We start from the raw sequence: 7,503 nt of genomic DNA, 5'->3' as shown, positions 1-7,503 counted from the left end.
GGCTCCTAGCAGAGGAGCCTGATGTGGGGCTCGATCCCGTAACGCCGGGATCACGCCCTGAGCCGAAGGCAGACGCTTAACGACTGCGCCACCCAGGTGCCCCTAAAATACCTATTTTTAAGGCATTCATAATGCATTTGAGGCAACAACGTCTCTTAGTATCTTTGAAAGTGAGAGGTCACATACTAGTGTCCTCCTATAGCCGTAAGGAACAGTCTAGTGACTTGCAGTAAGTCAGTCATGAAACTGAGTTGAGAACATAGCTTGCTAGTCACAATTCTGCACCACCTCTTTTAGCACAACTATCAAAACCTCAGAGTATTTCAAGTACTGAAAAGCATTGCACATATAATTTTTTTTTACTCATTTTAACTACTGTATGAATTGAAAATGTATGCATTTGAAACATTACACCAGACAATTTGTGTAGGCAAACAAAATGTAACCAAAATATTTCTTCTAATACCTAATATGATTATAAAAGATTTAATTGCTTAAATACATTTTGATATTTATCCTATATTTACATGAAGACCTGGAACGGCTCTGTCAGGAATGTAACAGTACCTACAGCATATGACACTATAAATTAAAAATATATATTTATAAACATTATGAGAAGGCAAATGCCATGCATAGAATACCTTTCAAAAGTCTATATAGTAATGTATTAGCCTATGTCTTTGTTTTTTAAGATTTGATTTATTTATTAGACAGAGAGAGACACAGCGAGAGAGGGAACACCAGCAGGGGCAGTGGGAGAGGGAGAAGCAGGCTTCTCGCCAAGCAGGGAGCTGGATGCGGGGCTCGATCCCAGGACCCTGGGATCATGACCTGAGCTGAAGGCAGATGCTTAATGACTGAGCCACACAGGTGCCCCTTGCCTATGTCTTAAATATGTGGAAATGTATTACACCTTTTTAAATTTTATGTGCAATTTTTAAAGATATGCAAAAATCATAAAAACATGTAAGTGCTTCATGGACATTTGCTCAAAACATCTTAAACATCTTCGTAGCAGCGTGAAAATGCTTGCAGGATCAAGCATAAACTCTTCTGATAAACAAGTCCATTCATTCAACATGTAATATTAACTCTAGTAGAACATGATTAAACATCATTAGATCCTCTTAACAGCATAAGCCCTGAATAATCCTTGTCATTTCTTTCAAATTGTCAAAGTATTTGAAAGATTAAACACTGTAATGAATTATTTTCAAGTTTTGAATCTTATTTTTAGTATTAAGACTTTACATATTATTGAGTAGGAAAACTAATTAAATGAAAATCACTCCTTATCTGGGAAGAAGAGTTTACCAAATTGATAAAACAGAGTTTTACTGTGAAGGATAATTATTCTATGTCAACTAAGATTCTTTAACTTGATTAGATATTAGAGTATAGATCTTTTTAAATAAATATGTATACTGAATGAAAATACAATGTTTACGAACAATATATTTGTAAATTGTTTTGAAATCAGTTATTAGAGGCACTGATAACACCATTGAAGGTAGATTAGGTTTCCACAAAAAGAGCTCCAGTTCCAGACAAAATGGAATAGACTCCTTTCATCCCATTTCTTCCACTAAGTTCAAGGAAAACTCTGGATATAATACAACAAGCATCAAAAGAAAGGAATGAAAGGTGACAAGAAGAAGGTATATCTTGGGACTTGAGGAATGGCACAGCAGTGGGTTCCCTGGATCATCTTTTCACTTTTCCTATATTCCAGACTGGGGGCTAGAGAAGCTGGCAACCCAGAAATGTCAATAGACACAGCCAAAAAAAAAAAAAAGAAATAAGAAAAAGAGAAAAAACGGCCCAAGAAAAGACTGCTCTCTCTAGCCAAAGAATCGGTAAATTTCTTCAGTTAACACCACAAGAAAAAACATGTTCTCACCACCTCATCATCACCACCTCTCCCTTCTCTCCTTCTTCTTCCCCCTTCCCTTGCAATGTCACCAGAGGCCAAGTGGAAAGCCTGGGCTTGCAACCCTGCCCAGCCTTAGCAGGTGGCATTACACTACCCCAGTCATGCTTGTATCAGTGGAGGCCAAAGGGTAGACTGCCACCCTGCACCAGCAGGAGGAACTCCCTCCCATCCTAACTACAGTGCTGAAAGAGAGAGCTAGTGAAGGGGATCCCTTACCTATATGTGATGTCCTAGGCCAATTTCTGAGTAACCCATATGAAAAACTGACCAGATTTAGCATTACGAATATTTGAGAGCTGGACAACTATTGAGAAAAGCACTAACATTTTCTGACTAGCCTCTAAGTACCACACAAAGCACAGCAGAGTAACACTGCAAAGACGGAAAACCAAATTACCATAAGAACCACAAAGGTAAACCAGAACTTGTATGCTGAACCTAGACAAGGTGGCGGCCTGATAAAATAGAAGATTTAAATATGACCGAGAGTCATATTTAAATACCATAATATCAAAAATGTCCAGGGTATATTAGAAAATCACTTGGCATGTCAATAACCAGGAAAATCACAACTGGAATATTGAAAAGATAATTAACAGAGAGCAACCTCAAGGCAAATAAGTTACCAGAATTACCTGACAAGAATTTCAATGTGGCCACCTAAAAATACTTCAGTGAGCAATTACAAACAATATTGAGCAATTACAAACAATATTGAGACAAGGAGAAAGGATAGCAAATTTCGAAAAACAGAAGGAGAGAAAGAAAGAAAGAAAGAAAGAAAGAAAGAAAGAAAGAAAGAAAGAAAGAAAGAAAGAACCAAATGGAAATTATAGATTGAGGTTGAAAAAAAACCACAAAAACCAAAATAAAAATTTCATTGGATATGCTCTCTAGCAGAATAAAGATGATAGAAGAAAGAACCAATAAATGTGAAGACCAATCAATAAAAGTCACCCATCTGAGGAACAGAAAGAAAATGGATTGAAAATAAAAAATGAACAAAGCTTCAGGGACATGTAGACAATAAGGAAGATCTAAAACTTATGTTAAAGTTTCAGAAGAAGAGAAAAATGTCAGGTTAAAAAATATTTGAAGTAGTGACTAAAAATTTCCCAAATTTGGCAAAAGTTACAAGCTTTCATATTCAAAAAGATTAATAAGTTTTAAAAACTAGAAACCACACCAAAAGACATCATAATCTGATTTCTGAAAACTAAAAATAAAGAAAAATAATCTTGAAAATAGCTAGTACGATATGACACAATGCCTACAAAGGAACAACAAATGAAATGATAATCGACTTCTCATCTGAAACCATTAAGGCCAGAAAGAGTTGGCAAAACATTTTTCAAGTGCTGAAGGGAAAGAACTTCAACCCAGAACAAATTTCTATATACTTCAGGAATGAAGGGGAAATAAAGACATTTTCAGATAAAGATAATGAAGATAATTTATTGCCAACAGACCAGACTGACCATATAGCTCTTGGAAGTTCTTGGGTCAGAAAGGAAAGGACAGAAGGAAACTTAGAACATTAGGGAGGGAAACAGGGCTATAGAATATTCTTTGTTTAATAGAATGTAAAAATAGGAGTATATGCAAGAGGCTATTCTCATTTTGAGTATTTAAAATTAAAGTCTTTTGAAGACTTAGAACCGCTCTGTTCAATACACACACTGGTCATACGTGGCTGTCAAGCTCTGTGAATCTACTCTGAGTGGAGATGTTCTACATGTATAAAATATACCTTAAATGTCAAAGGTCTAGTACAAAAAATATAAAATGTTCTATTAACATTTTGTTAGTTATATGTTGAAATGATAATATTTTGGATATATTGGATTAAATAAAATAAGTTATTAAAATTGAAATTAATTTCATCCTTTTTTTTTAGTGTGGCTACTACAAAATTTAAAATTACATATATGGTTTTCGTTTGTGGTTTGTGTTGTATTTTTATTGGGCAATGCTAATCAAAGGGCTTGACATTCACATTCTTTCATGAATAACATCTAGAAGATACCCTTCAGTAACACAAATTTGAAACTAGCAGAATCCAGTAAACCACAATCTTCTGTTCAAATATATTGTTATATTTAAATAATTCTTGGTACAAAATCTTCAGAGAGTGTAGTTTCCGGAGAATATTATAAAGGACTATTCACTAGGCATGTAAATTATCTTTTTTATTTAAATTCAATTAATTAAAATATAGTGTAATATTAGTTTCAGAGATAGAGTTCAGTGATTCATCAGTCATTATAATCACCCAAGGCTGATTATAATCACGTGCCCTCCTTAATGTCCATCACCCAGGTATTCCATCCTCCCACACACCTCTCCTCCAATAACCCTCAGTTTGTTTCCTATGATAAAGAGTCTCTTATGGTTTCTCTCCCTCTCTGATTTCATCTTGCTTTATTTTTCCTTCCCTTCTCCCATGATTCTCTGTTTTGTTTCTTAAATTCCACATACTAGTGAGATCATATGATAATTGTCTTTCTCTGATTGACTTATTTTGCTTAGCATAATATCCTCTAGTTCCATCCACATCATTGCAAAAGGCAAGATTTCATTTTTTTGATGGCTGAGTACTATTCAATGTGTATATATACAACATCTTTATCCATTCATCTGTCGATGGACATCTGGGCTCTATGCATAGTTTGGCTATTGTGGACATTGTTGCTATAAACATTGGGGAGTGGGTGCCCCTTCAGGTCACTCATTTGTATCATCAGGGTAAATACCTATTAGTGCAATTGCTGAGTCATAGGGTAGCTCTAATCTGTCTGATATAAGGACTGATACTCCAACTTTCTTTTGATGTCCATTAGCATGATAAATGGACAATTTCAATCTGGAAGTGTCTTTGGATCTAAAATGAGTCTCTTGCAGACAGCATATCCATGGGTCTTGCTTTTTTATCCAATCTGATACCTTGTATCTTTTGATTGGAGAATTTAGCTCATTTATATTCAGAGTAACTATTGAAAGATTCTAATTTAATGCCATTGAAAAAATATGGACTGCTTCACAAATTTGAGCATCATCCTTGCACGGGGGCCATGCTAATAATCTTCTCTGTATTGTTCCAAGTTAAGTATATGTGCTGCTGAAGTGAGCACTAAGCATGTAAATTATCTTTAGTTAGTTGCCTTTTACAGGAAAAAGAGTTGCTGACTAAATACAGGCCTTGTTTTGAAAAACTTTTGGTCAAGATTTTATATTGGGATAACCTCTAAAAACACAATTGCAGTCTATAGCTTAAAACAGTCAAGGAGAAAAGGAGGGGAAATACAGAGAGCGTTCTCAAACCAAAAGAAGTAAAAGATAAATAGACAAATAGAAAAGAAAGGAAAAGGATTACAAAAAGAAATTATAGAATGATATGTTGAAAGTGAATATAAATATAAAAGTGACAGAAAAATGAACCCACCTATTAAGAGACAGAGCCTATCAAATAGGGGGAAAAAACAGTAATCAAGCAAAAGCATTTCAGTTTCACTTAAATAAATGCAAATGGAAAAATCAATGAAATACCATTTTTACATATTAAATTGAACAAATGTGGTCAAGGTTGTCAAAAGCGAACTTACTTAAGGGAAAATTGACAAAAGCCTGCTCATTACAATGTAACATATAATACTAAAAATCAGATTTTACATGAATGGAAAATTATTGAATAATTGATAGTACATCTGTGCTATTAAATATTAGACATCCATTAAAATCAAGTTTACAAATAACATGTACTAAGATGGAAAGTTCTTAGAACTCAATCAAATAAAGCATGATATGCAATTGAATTACAAGGCTGTTAAGAAAACTATATATTTAGGGGCACCTGGGTGGCTCAGTCAGTTTAGCGTCTGCCCTCAGCTCAGGTCATGATCCCAGGGTTCTGGGATCAAGCCCCACATCAGGCTCCCTGCTCAGCGAGGATTCTGTTTCTTCCTTTGCCCCTCCCCCCACCCGTGAGCATGCTCTCTCTTTCTCTCCTCTCTCAAATAAATAAAATCTTAAAAAAAGAAAACTATACATTTAATTAATATACATAAGTGTGTTCATTTTTTAAGCTAGTGTAGCAAAATATTAAAATAAAAATATTTTAACATTTTCTGCCAACAATCAAGAAAATAGATGCTTACATTCCAAAATGAAGTGTGAGACCATCGTGCGGAACTTACAAAAAGAGACTGTGGAAAACCATTTGTATTCAACCCTTTCATTCACAACAAAAGGGGAAGTAGAAGATTAAAAGAGTTGGCTGCAGTGTTTGGTGTGCTGTTGTGTGTGGCGTCCATCCACTCTCCTCCCCAAGGAAGGAGAATGCATGAAATTCTCCCTTCACCTCGTCTAAAGACAGAGAACCATGAGAAAGCTGGTCATGGAACTTAGTATTTGTTTCCTGCAGTTGGTGTACATGGCGGACAGATGTCTTAATTAGCTTGAGAAATTTAAGGATGAGTAATTCCCTGACAGTTTCATCTCCTAAGGGAAGAAGAGGTGCTTTTGCACTGGGATCTGCTTCTTTCCCCAAGATTATCTTAACAAAGTATATCTGTGGAACCAGATGTGGGTATCCTGTGAGAGACAGCCTGGTGGGCTTGCATTGATGTTGCCTGGGATTCCCCACCAGCGGGGCAATGGAATCCCAACACTGAGGGAGAGCTTATGCAGCAGTAAAACACTGAAAACCTGAGAGAAAAAGAAAGCAAGAAGGAGAGGCCATCACCAGGCCAAGGAAACCACATGCGAAGACTCCCATTAGGCAGAAGGGTCATGCAAAGCAGTCTCCAAAGAACCCAAGAAAGTATCTATTGAGGGAATACTTTTAACCATTTCTGTACCCAATGAACACATTTCAGCTGAACAGTATTAGTCAAATAGAAGGGTGTCTGACTCCCTACAAGAATAAATAAATACAGTTTATGATTATATCCCACAAGAGATACTTGATCCACATGGCCGTTACATTGGGAAAAAGAAGACAAACTAGAAGGATATCTATCTCTATTAGATATATAGCAATGAGATTACTACTGACTTTTCTTTTAATAAAAAGATTTTTATAAAATCAACATTTGTTTCTTATCCTGTAACCAAATAGGATTTGTGGTGCATGTTGCCTGGTCCCCCAGATCATAATGAAATGTCTCTGTTCAACTACTACATAAGTTTCTTTTAAAAAAGATGGAATGATGGGGCTCCTGGATGGCTCAGCTGATTAATCTTCAGACTCTTGGTTTTGGCTCAGGTCATGATCTCCAGATTGTAAGATTGAGCCCTGTGTTGGGCTCTGTACTCAGCACAGAGTCTGCATGGTATTCTCTCTCTCCCTCTCCATCTGCCCCTCCCCTGCACACCCTCTCACTCTCTCAAACTCTCTCTTTCTCAAATAAATAAATAACATCTTTTAAAAAAAAAGTGAGATGGTTTCCCCTGAAGAGCTTCTGCAGTCTTTCTACAATAATGCTAACATTTATTCAAACTACAGTTTATTCCTTAAAATCTCAACATAATACATTAAACATATATTTTTTGTTCTTATATATTATTTA

The 7,503-nt window shown here is 35.7% G+C and overlaps 1 non-coding gene across 1 annotated transcript; it reads right to left on the bottom strand.

Moving 5' to 3' along the window:
* Positions 1-4,957: 4,957 nt before the first annotated feature.
* On the bottom strand, positions 4,958-5,067 carry LOC113263316 (U6 spliceosomal RNA). Its single transcript, XR_003319127.2, has one exon. It is a non-coding gene; the product is annotated as a U6 spliceosomal RNA (small nuclear RNA).
* Between the last annotated feature and the right edge of the window lie 2,436 nt (positions 5,068-7,503).

This window comes from Ursus arctos, unplaced genomic scaffold, assembly GCF_023065955.2.
Source record: "Ursus arctos isolate Adak ecotype North America unplaced genomic scaffold, UrsArc2.0 scaffold_9, whole genome shotgun sequence".
NCBI lineage: Eukaryota > Metazoa > Chordata > Mammalia > Carnivora > Ursidae > Ursus > Ursus arctos.
Note: the sequence above shows the minus strand (reverse complement) of the source record. Positions and strands in the feature narration are given on the sequence as shown.